Source organism: Polyodon spathula, chromosome 13 (genome assembly GCF_017654505.1).
Source record: "Polyodon spathula isolate WHYD16114869_AA chromosome 13, ASM1765450v1, whole genome shotgun sequence".
In the NCBI taxonomy this organism is placed as follows: domain Eukaryota; kingdom Metazoa; phylum Chordata; class Actinopteri; order Acipenseriformes; family Polyodontidae; genus Polyodon; species Polyodon spathula.
The window spans coordinates 18894384-18907120 of record NC_054546.1 but is presented as its reverse complement, the minus strand read 5'-3'; positions in this window follow the sequence as shown (position 1 = coordinate 18907120).

Sequence of the window (12737 nt, the reverse complement as noted above, 5' to 3'; positions counted from 1 at the left end):
GCCACCATCTCTGTAAGAAAGGTTGTTAGGTGATTTATGGCATCATTGAAAAGGATCTATATGAGTTCGATCTGCACTTTTGGACATGTGGAACGTTAGGTTATTACGATAACGAATATTTCGATTGACAACCATTACTCAATGGGAAAGCTGTACCAAAGCTGTTGTGGCTCCAGATTACCAACAGTACAGCCCCACGGCAATAGCCTCAGGGCCCACATCCCACTTGCAACACCCTGGAGCCCAGAGAGGGACTCGTTCGGTTTGTAACATCAAGGCGGTAAAAACACACAAATGTCTGACTACCTGTCCATGTAGCAGCATTGCATAACTCATCCAAGGAGGCGCCATGAAGGAAAGCCCACAAAGTTGCCTGGCCCCTGGTAGAATGGGCCGTAATGTCCCCTGGTAACGGGGAGTCCGTCTGTTCATACGCCAAGCGTATCACATCTGTCACCTAGTGCGCTAGACGTTGCTTCAATAGGGCCTGACCTCTAGAGCAGGACCCATAGCAGATAAACAGTCAGTTAGGACATCTTCAGGACGCCATCCTATCCAAATAACAGCGCAGAGCCCGAACTGGGCATAGCGTGTGTTGTCTACGGTCCTCCTCTGGCGGGGGAGGTCTGAAAGTTTCCATAATCATTTATTGGTTAATATGGAATGAGGATACCACCTTTGGCAAAAAGAATGGATTTGTTGTTAATGTTACCTGCGAGTCATTCCCAGTGAAAGCCATACATGTGTCATCGATGGACAGCGCATGGAGCTCGCTTACTCGTCTGGCAGACGTAATGGCTATTAAAAATGCCACTTTCAATGAAACGGCACAGTTCTGCTGACACCATGGGCTCAAATGGGGGATCCATAAAGACCCACAGTACCAGTTCTAGATCCCACTTGGGACCATACTTTTCATGGGAGGACAAAGCCTCCAAGCCCTTTTAAGAAATTGCACTGCCAGGAAATGTGCCCCAGGGGACACTGAGTCAATTTTGTCATGGCACACTGATATTGCTGCCAGGTATTCCTTCAAAGTGGACGCTGATTTTCCTGCGTCAAACAAATGTTGTAAGAAGGTTAATATCGTCTCAATCGGGCAAGTCACAGGATCTTGACCTTCAGCAAGGCACCAGTGTTGGAAAACTTTCCATTTATATGAGTACTGGGCTCTACTGCTCGGTGCCCTAGCAGACTGTAGTGTTTCTACTACTGCATCTGGCAAACCTTGTCTGAATAGACGGCTCCGTTCAATGGCCAAACCCAGAGTTGGAGCTGGGCTGGGTTTGGGTGCCGTAATAGCCTCTCCGCTTGGCTCAGGAGGTCCTTGCATAGCGGAAGCTGCCACAGCTGATCCGACAACATATCGGAGAGGAGAGCAAACCAGGGGCGTCTCGGCCATCTGGATGCAACCAGCAAAACCTGTGCTCACTCCACCCTGATCCTCTCAAATATCAGGTGTAATAATGGTAGCGGAGGGAACTTATACAATAGTCCTTGTGGCAAAGGGTGAGCTAGCGTGTCTACTCCTAGGGGGCCCCCATCTCTCTCCATGGAGAACCATAGGGATCAGTACTTGGCTGTGGAAAAGAGGTTGACTCGTGCAGTTTGAAACCTCTCCCAAATCTGTTTCACCACTTGAGGATGCAGCCTCTATTCAGAGCAGTCTGGAGCTGTTCTGGAAAGGAGATCTGCTGCCTTGTTGTCCACACTGGGGAGGTGAACTGCCCTGATGGAACGCAAGTTTCTGTGCATCCAGGACAGGAGTCTGTGCACTGCATGCTGAAGGCCACCTTGGTAATTAATGTAGACTACCACTGGGCTACCACTGTGGTATTGTCCCATGTTTGTGCGCTAATTGCTGGTGAAAATGGGATAACGCCAGGCTCACTGCTTGCAGCTCTTGTGCATTTATGTCCCTTCCACTGGTCCCTTATACCCCCCCCTGTCCCTTCCACTGGCCTCTTATTCCTCTCCAGTTCCAGACCGCTCCCCAGCCTAGGCTGGAGGCGTCTGTAGTGATCACTTCCCTTCTGTAAGGGGATCCGAGGGGAGATCCGAGGCGCAGATTACCCGGACGGATCCACCACTCCAGTGTCTTCCTGCATTGTCTGCACCTTGAACGTATTCACCCAGGCTTGAAGCGGGCGCATTCTCAGCAGCCCTAGTGGAAGGATTCTCGATGCGACTGCCTTCAGCCCCAACAACCTTTGATATACTTTGACCTATAAGAGAGCCTCTCTAAATAGGGAGAGTGTGGTCTCCAATGACCGAATCCTATCTTCCGACAGTGAGGCAAGCATGCTCACAGAGTTCAGTTTGATCCTCAGGAACACTGTGGATTGAGACGGTATGAAGTTGCTCTTCTGTTGATGTATTGAGAGCCCTGTTTTGTGTGCACCTCTGCACGTGCATTTGAATGCACACAAACTAACCAATCGTCCAGATAGTTTAGGATCTGAATACCCCACAGCCTGAGTGGAGCCAGTGCTGCATCCATGCACTTTGAAAATGTGCTGGGCGCCAGCGAGAGGCCAAATGGCAGAATGCAGAATTAGTACGCATTGCCTTGAAAGGCGACGTACAGATATTTTCTGTGTGCGGGACGGATTGGGATGTGAAAGTAGGCGTCCTGTAGGTCGATCAATGTGAACCAGTCGCCCAGTTGGACGGACTGGATTATACACTGTGCTGTCAACATATTGAACTCCCTCTGTTTGAGGAACAAGTTGAGGACCATAATTGTTCTGAAACCGCTGTCCCTTTTGGGCAATAGGAAGTACCTGGAGTAAAAGCCGCTGAGGGCATCGCTTGGACTTACCAAGCGCACAGCGTTCTTCTTTTGAAGATTGGCGATATCCTGTTGAAGGAGTATCGCGCTCGTTAGTTCGACTGGTGAGGAGCACACTGTTGAAGGGTGGCAGACCTATGCGGAATTGTAGAGTGTATCCATGTCTCATTGTCCTGGCTTGAGGAGAGAGACTCTGCTGGGGATAGGGCTGCTCTCTGTCGCTTATTTCTCCTTGAGAACTTCCTACATGGAAAGCAGCCCAGCTCACCTGCTAGTGCTTTGGCAGCATGTTCTGGCCCTAGGCATCTGGCGCAGGATCAGTGCTCATCCTGCCTGGCAGCTTCGCCGCGCACTGGTCACACTGGTGGAACCCAGCGGAGGACCCAGTCGACTGGACCGACATGGCTTTGCAGGTGAAGCTGCTACGCTCGATGACAATAGTAGCGCGGTCAGTGCCAGCTGTAGACGCTTCCAAGCGATTCACCAGTGCCAAGTCAATCGGTGCCGAGGTCGGTGCCGATGGGTAGCACGGTCGGTGTCGATTCAGTTGCCGATGTTGCCGAGGGCAAGCGCAGCCACGCTAGGAAAGCCTGGAGCTTGAGAGGGGCTCTAGGCCTGAGCTGTTTTCTTTTTTTTTTGTTTTTGGTCGCTGTGTAGAGGATGACGCCGCGAGCCCGTGGAGTCTCCTCACAGCGCCCCAACAACTCTCCACACGGTATATCAACTACACGGGGCCTAGTGTAGTGCAAAAGAGTAATGGCCGCTCGCCATCTGAGGGGTCGAAACCAGCTCTAGTCAGAAAACTGACATGAGAATTAGGTAAGAGCTCTCTTACCAACGCTCGAGAGCGAGATTTTACCATGGATCTAATAAATTTGTCAGTAAAAACCAAACAAATCAGCCAAATTCATAAGAACATAAGAACATAAGAAAGTTTACAAACGAGAGGAGGCCATTCGGCCCATCTTGCTCGTTTGGTTGTTAGTAGCTTATTGATCCCAAAATCTCATCAAGCAGCTTCTTGAAGGATCCCAGGGTGTCAGCTTCAACAACATTACTGGGGAGTTGATTCCAGACCCTCACAATTCTCTGTGTAAAAAAGTGTCTCCTATTTTCTGTTCTGAATGCCCCTTTTTCTAAACTCCATTTGTGACCCCTGGTCCTTGTTTCTTTTTTCAGGCTGAAAAAGTCCCTTGGGTCGACACTATCAATACCTTTTAGAATTTTGAATGCTTGAATTAGGTCGCCACGTAGTCTTCTTTGTTCAAGACTGAACAGATTCAATTCTTTTAGCCTGTCTGCATATGACATGCCTTTTAAGCCCGGAATAATTCTGGTCGCTCTTCTTTGCACTCTTTCTAGAGCAGCAATATCTTTTTTATAGCGAGGTGACCAGAACTGCACACAATATTCAAGATGAGGTCTTACAAGTGCATTGTACAGTTTTAACATTACTTCCCTTGATTTAAATTCAACACTTTTCACAATGTATCCGAGCATCTTGTTAGCCTTTTTTATAGCTTCCCCACATTGCCTAGATGAAGACATTTCTGAGTCAACAAAAACTCCTAGGTCTTTTTCATAGATTCCTTCTCCAATTTATATGATATTTATAATGCACATTTTTATTTCCTGCGTGCAGTACCTTACACTTTTCTCTATTAAATGTCATTTGCCATGTGTCTGCCCAGTTCTGAATCTTGTCTAGATCATTTTGAATGACCTTTGCTGCTGCAACAGTGTTTGCCACTCCTTATTTTTGTGTCATCTGCAAATTTAACATGTTTGCTTACTATACCAGAATCTAAATCATTACTGTAGATTAGGAATAACAGAGGACCTAATACTGTCCCTGTGGTACACTGGTTACCTCGCTCCATTTTGAGGTTTCTCCTCTAATCAGTACTTTATTTTTTCTACATGTCAACCACTCCCAATCCATGTACATGTGTTTCCTTGAATCCCAACTGCGTTCAGTTTGAGAATTAATCTTTTGTGCGGGACTTTGTCAAAAGCTTTCTGGAAATCTAAATAAACCATGTCATATGCTTTGGAATTATCCATTATCGATGTTGCATCCTCAAAAAAATTAAGCAGGTTAGTTAGACACGATCTCCCTTTCCTAAAACCATGTTGACTGTCTCCCAGATACTGTTACCATATAGGTAATTTTCCATTTTAGATCTTATTATAATTTCCATAAGTTTGCATATAATAGAAGTCAGGCTTACTGGTCTGTAGTACCTGGTTCGCTTTTGTTTTCCTTTTTCTGGATCGGTATTACGTTTGCAATTTTCCAGTCTGTCGGTACCACCCCTGTGTCAAGAGACTGCTGCATGATCTTGGTTAGCGGTTTGTAAATTACTTCTTTCATTTCTTTGAGTACTACTGGGAGGATCTCATCCGGCCCAGGGGATTTGTTTATTTTAAGAGCTCCTAGTCCCTTTAACACTTCTGCCTCAGTTATGCTAAAGTTATTTAAAACTGGATAGGAACTGGATGACATGTGGGGCATGTTGTCAGTATCTTCCTTTGTAAAAACTTGTGAAAAGTAATCATTTAATATTTTTTTTTCTTCGTCTACGATTTTGCCATTTGTATCTCTTAGACATTTAACCTCCTCTTTGAATGTTCAATTTGCTGTTGTAATATTGGAAAAACATTTTGGAATTGGTTTTAGCTCCCTTAGCAATGTTCATTTCTATTTCTCTCTTGGCCTTTCTAACTTCCTTTTTGACTTGCGTTTGCAGTTCCGTGTACTCTTTCTGCGTACTTTCTTTTCGGTCCTTTTTTAATGCTCTGTAAAGTGCCTTTTTTCGCTGAATATATTGATCTATTAAACCATTTTGGCAAATTAGTTTTAGATTTAGATTTACTTTTGGGATGTAATTGTTTTTCGCTTCTAGACTACATTTTTGAAGAACAACCATCCTTCTTCTGTGGGTGTTTTCTCTATTTTACTCCAATCTACTTCTGTTAGTCTCTGTTTCATGCCTTCATAGTTTGCTTTTCTAAAATTGTAAACCTTAGCTTTAGTCTTTACTTTTGGGGATTTAAAAAACACTTCAAATGAGACCATGTTATGGTCTGAGTTTGCCAGTGGTTCTCTGACCTCTGTTTTAGTTATTCTATCTTCGTTATTTGAAAAGACTAAATCAAGGCATGCCTCCCCTCTAGTGGGTGCCTTCACAAATTGTGTTAGGAAGCAGTCATTTGTCATTTCCACCATTTCTATTTCATCCTTCGCGCTACCCACCGGGTTTTCCCATTTTATTTGGGGGAAGTTGAAATCCCCCATTAGTATGGCTTCTCCTTTGCTACACACATTTCTAATGTCATTGTATAACAGATTATTGTGCTCACCGTCTGAATCTGGCGGTCTATAGCATGCTCCTATTATTATGCCTTTTGAATTTTTGTCTGTTATTCTGACCCATATTGATTCGGTTTTATTTTCTTTGTCCAGGTTTAACCCCTGGGCTTCAAGACTGTTTCTTATGTATAGCGCTACCCCTCCTCCTCTTCTGTCCTGCCTGTCTTTCCTATACAGTGTATACCCACAAATATTATATTCGTCCCCATCACTCTCAGATAACCACGTTTCTGTAACACCTATCACATCATAGTTACCTGTTAGTGCAGTAGCTTCAAATTCTAGAATTTTGTTTCTGATACTTCTAGCATTTAGATAAATACACTTAATGGTTGTCTTACCTGAGTTGTTGTCCTTGTTTTGATGCGGTCTCCCTTCTGTTTTTTTGTTGATTTCTCCCCCCTTCCTTTTTAGTTTAAATGCTTCCGAACCTGCTCGAGGATCTTTTCTCCGAGTAGACTAGTTCCATTGTTAATTCGGTACCAGAAAGCAAATGCTATCTATGAGAGAGAAAATGGCGATGTGCTACTGTGAAGACATCCCTCTTCAACAGGAGGTGGGAGGGACTTCTCCCTCACAGCAGGGCCCTGATAGTGCAGCTTTTTTATATCTGCTCAGTGATTGATGGTCAGAGAGGCACTTCCTGTTCAGTAATGGTTGTCATTCGAATTGAAAGGGAACGGTAGATACAGACGTTTGAAATAGTTAAGTGCCACTACAATTCCCCGTTAAACGCAGCTGTAATGGAGGCGTGTTCCACCCAATGCAGCCCTAAATCAGTTACATGGGGACATTCACCGTAGTCATGGCTGTGACCCAATGAAAAACAAGATTTGTGATTGGACAGCTGAGATATGACAAGCAATGTCATCATGACTATAGTCATGAAATTAAAGCGAATTGGCAGCATAGGGTTAATAATGCTGTCCTTTTTTTATTATTTTTTTTAAACCAGGTTCCTCCAGCCGTGCAGTCATGCGTTCGCAGGTTGTAATATATGTCATTATTCGTCTGCTAAATGTCTGTAATAATAATGTTTTTAAACAATCTATTAAATAATGATGGTTTAGTCAAATCAAAGCATATAGTATTAGTGTTTTTTTTTGTTTGTTTTGGGTTTGGGTGTGAAGAAGACAGGGTCTCTCCTAATAATGAAATGAATATATATATATATATATATATATATATATATATATATATAATATATATATATATATATATATATATATATGCACATGTCATGCATGCACAGGTATTTCAGGTCAAAGACCATAAAACCAGTCTTTGGAAAATAAAGGACATTATTTAAAATGATATGGCTCTGATTTAAACTAAATATTTTCCAGTCTGCAAAGAGAGTGTTGGTATCTGAATAATTTTTTTTTTGCCTTTCTTTGAAGTTTGAATTTATAAGACAAAATACATATGTTATGTAAAATTGACATTTTCGATTTGTTATGTTTATAGTGTTTGACATCCAGGCACTGTTTCGGGCAACAGCCCCGCTTTCGTGGGGCTGGAACACCCAATGATGTCTGACCGCATGATGGTGACTGTCAGCCCAGTGTCCACCAAGGCAGTGCAGGTCACGACCTCGGGGAGCCAGTCAGATGACCCCTCACAGGGAACAGCCTGCTCTGCCTCTACTGCGCGGTCCGGACTCGTGGTGGACCCCGTCACGCAGGTCCCTGCCACTCTGTGGCCTAGACCACCTCCCTCTTGTACACCAGTTCCACCGCTTCCTGGAGGCTTTGAGGTCGGAGGAGTCTCACTTGCACCCGTAGTTTCTCAGTGGTCCCTGGCCAGCTCTTCCTGCACCGCAGGGGGCATGTGCGCAAAGGCACTGTGCGTCAAGATATCGCAGCGGCTAGCTCACGAGGGTCTCCCCCTGCTTCCGAGTCCGTCCCCGTAGCTCGTTGCGCAGCAGCCCTGGCTGTTGCCTGCTGCCAAAACGGCTCCGGAGCGCTTCACTCAGTGCCCCGAAGTCCGCTTGTTGCTCCGTGGCCAGAGTAAGCGCATCCTCCCAAACACCCAGCGAGTTGGACAGCCTTCTCCTCCTTGGTCCATCTTTCCAGGAGGGCTACCAGATTGAACTGGGCATGGAATGAGTCCTAGTCCACCTTCCCATTGAACCGGGGGATCTTTACACCACTCTGCCTGTTGCGATGCAGTGTTGGGATCGCTGGCACCAGTCCCCCTTTGGATGCGCTCCCGGGGTCTGATGGCTCACACCCCTCTGGCCGTTCGGCCAGCGGTCCCCATCTTTCCAGTGGGGGCAGCTCCGACTCCTCCCCAGGTTCCTTCTTGACTTTTCGCCACATCCCACTGCTGATACCAAATGTAGCGATGTCAAGAAGGATACAAAACAGAGCTTCTCGAAATACAACACTTGGCTTTATTTCACACACAAAACACTGACCAAAATAACAAGTTTAAACAATTTCCAGCTCTCAGCCCCTTTTATAGGGGAGCTGGAGGGAGGCAATGCCCGCTTCAGTCAATCCAGAGTGGACACTTCACCAGCTGGGAAAGTCCCCAGCCCAGGGATCCGGGAAAGTCCCTGCCCGGCAGCTGTGGGGAAACTCCCCAGTCCAGGGATCTGGGAAAGTCCCTGCCCGGCAGCTGTGGGGAAACTCCCCAGCCCAGGGATCTGGGAAAGTCTCTGCCCGGCAGCTGTGGGGAAACTCCCCAGCCCAGGGATCTGGGAAAGTCCCTGCCTGGCAGCTGTGGGGAGAATTCCCCCATCCCAGGGATCCAGGGAAAGTCCCTGCCTGGCAGCTGTGGCACCCGCTGTTACAATAACATGTCACGCAAAAATATTAACTTGGTCACAGGATTTCGCCAATTTAAGTAAGGAATTTGAAAAGACAGCTACATGTTGGGGTCCTCAGAGGGATCCTACCTCACTGCTGATATGAAGAAGACAAGAGAGGCTTGGTAAGTTTTTATCTTTTATTTTTTTCATATCTATGTAATGTATGTAGAATTGATAACCATAACATGTCAACCTGGTCCTTAGTCTCAATTTGACAAAAGTTGTTTAAAATATTCAAACTGTACAGAAAAGGCAAAGGTTATTTGTATATTTTGGTCTAACATTACAGTGAGATGAGGCCTTTTCTGTAACTGTCATTTTTTAGCGGGAAACTTGTCAACAGTCAACTTGGTCACAGTTTATCATTTTTTGGCGGGAAACTTGTCAACCGTCAACTTATAAAAATCTGTGTGACCAAGCTGACATGGCTTGTGACTAGGACTGCAAAGTACTTTTTAGTGTTGTTATTATTAGTAGTGGAATTAGTATTATTATTTAGGGTGGCATGGTGGCATGGTGGTTAGCATGTTCTCCCCGTGTTTGTGTGTGATTTCTTCCACAGTCCAAGGTTGGTTGGTCACTCTAAATTGCCCTGTGTGTGGTGCCCTGCAATGGACTGGCGTCCTGTCTAGGGTGCAGTCCCACTTTGTGCCGGGTTAGGCTCCGGCTCACCGCGACCCTCTAAAAGATTAAGCGGTTATGATAATATATGGATAATTATTATTTAGACATGTAGCAGTGCCTTTATTATTTTTTTAAGGTGGGAAGGCGGGGATATTTTGTTTTCTGTAGATACAGTGCAATTTTGTAGGCATGCACACTGAAACACACCACCTGAAATTTTATAACACATTTGTCAGTTTTATTAAATTATTACCCTATAATTTTTTTTTGTGTGTTTGAATACAAAGCAAAAATAATTTATAATACATCTGTACTTTTTGTAGAGACAATTTATGAAAATAAATACATATTTTCATGTTTTTTAATTCTATATTGTTTATTTAAAAATCATTAAACAATTTCAAAGAATACTAGTCACTAGTCAATTCTTATTCTTGTCAACTTGGTCACAGTATTGTCACAAGATTAAATTGCAAAATAAAAATAAAACTGCTCAACATTTTTTTAAATTGTTCAATGTTATGTTTATCCACTATACTCAAGATCATCAGTAGAATAATTAAAAAATTAAAAAATTAAACAAAAAATACCAATGTGTTGTGTCTCCATTTTATTGTGTTAATTTCTAGGCAGAAGTTCATTTATAATATAGATATTATATATATTATATATATATCATATATATATATTATATATATATATTCTATATATATTATCGATCTAGATATTATCGGATAGATAGATAGATAGATAGATAGATAGATAGATAGATAGACACACACACACACACACACACACACACACACACACACACACACACACACACACATGTGTGTGTGTGTGTGTGTGGTGTGTGTGTATATATATATATATATATATATATATATAATATATGTTATAACACAGATCAGATGGTAAGTCTTCACAAAACACTAGTAAAAATTGTTTGAATAATTTGAATTACAAATGTTTAACGGTTTTACATTTTTTTTTAAATGTTTTTGCGTGACCAAGTTCACATTTCTTGAGGGACACAATGTTTATCTTTTTGCCATAGCAACACAAATTTGGTGGGAGATTGGCAACTTCAGTTCCATGTACTCTAGTCTAGGGGTAGTAAAACATTTTGGGACCAAACACTAGACACTGCATTGAAAATAAAAATAAATAAAAAAAGCCAAAAAGTCCCAATTTTTTGAAATCACTGTTAAAGTAAACAATGGGCATGGTACGTTTCTTAAACTGGACGGACAGGGGGCATTTCTTATTCATCAGTCTATATTTCTGTGTATTAGATGAGGTGTGGCCAAACTATATGCAGGGTAATTGCCCATTTGAAACTTGATAGCTGAACATATTGACCGTTCTTGCCTTTTAAACACTCTTGCAGTTAAGCAGGATATTACTAAAGGCGACTTGTCAATTGTTGTCAATCTCCAGACACCGGTCGTGTGCTTACCTTTTATTCTCTCATTTCTTTGGCACATAATAAAGGTTATCCCGGGATCGATACGTGTACCAGTAAATGAGAATTAAGTTATCATTAATATCGTAATGGATTCTAGTAGCTTTATGTGCAGTTTCTTAACACAAATTATGTATTAAATGCCAACACCTCCCTCCCTTGCAACGCGCGACTCCTCACCTGTTTAGTCAAGTAGGCCCTACTGTGATAAGGATAATCTATTGCCTTAGCCAGGGGATTACAAATTTGTGAAGCTACGGTCAGACATACCGTTCTTGCAATAATTAATTCTTCAATTTAAAATTCTTCAACATAAGCCATATTTCGGTGTATATGATATAAGCCATATCAGATATATAATATATATATATATCTAGATATTATATTATATATATATAACGGAATATAGTCCCCCAAGCTGTCGCTATATTCGATATAAATGCTATACCTGATATTAGTGGGCGCGTTTCTCTTGTATACACACATATAGTCCCCAGCTGTGGCTTCTCCAGCAGCTGCTGTGTCAAGAGAATACTTCATTTAATGTAATATAATTACATGCAACGTGATCCCATTGGTGTTTTAACACAAACCAATACAATATTTGTCACCTAAACAATGTCAAACAGATCTGTGCTTCTTTTTACACACAATGCAGAGCGCCAATTAATGTACACTCTTGGGACAATTGAGAAATTCACAGTTATGGTAGCCATCTGCTGGTTTCATCTGAATGTAGCTGTACAAGTGTGGTTTTTCCACTTTCATATGATGTTAACAATCTGTCAGAGTGGTTCTGTGGTGTGGTTCTCCATTACGGAATGTCAATCAACTTTCTCAATATTAGAATCCACCTGGCATTATCTGTGCATTCAGCAATGACCTGCTGCAGTGACCTTTCAGCTATGCTGGTCCCTCCTTCATACCGTTTCAATGCGGCCTGTTTAAATTGGAATATTCGAGCAACAGAACTCAGATGTATTACATCATATAAGTGTAAGGGAACAATACACACATTACATAGGGTATATAAAGTGCTAAACCTATGCAAAATGGATAGATTTAAATTGATGTCAACATAATGTTCACGTGTTCCTCATAATAAGTACACCTCTGTTTCAAGCATACCTTTAATTTGTTAGAGAAAACACTAATTTCTCTTCTAGAAATTGATCTGAAGGTTCTCTGATTGACTGATTTTCTTTTTAGAAAAATGGCAAACTGCATGTTGGTGTAAAGACTTTAAAATGTGGCAAAAAAGAAACAAATACTTAGATCACTCACACATGGCTTTCTTCTCAATCGCCATGAAGTAGCGTTTAAATACATAGCTTATCAGTGGGTTAATTAAAAAACTACCTCAGGTAGTTCTTACAAAACTAGTACATTCAACTCTGCACAGGACTATATGCTGGTAATCTCATTCAGTTATATTAATTGATGTCATACGTGCAAATACTTTATACATTTCACTTTTTTGAAACAGACAAAGCGTTTTCAAAGTCTTTTACATTTGTTTTACTTAATAATTTAACCTTTTTAATGCCTAATTTTATATTGATGCACCACTTACTGCTATGGAGAACTGAACATAACATGTTCCTATTAAACTGCCTCTTTTCATCCGTTGAAAGCAACATATGTTACGGTTACTGAATCGTGGAGGGAG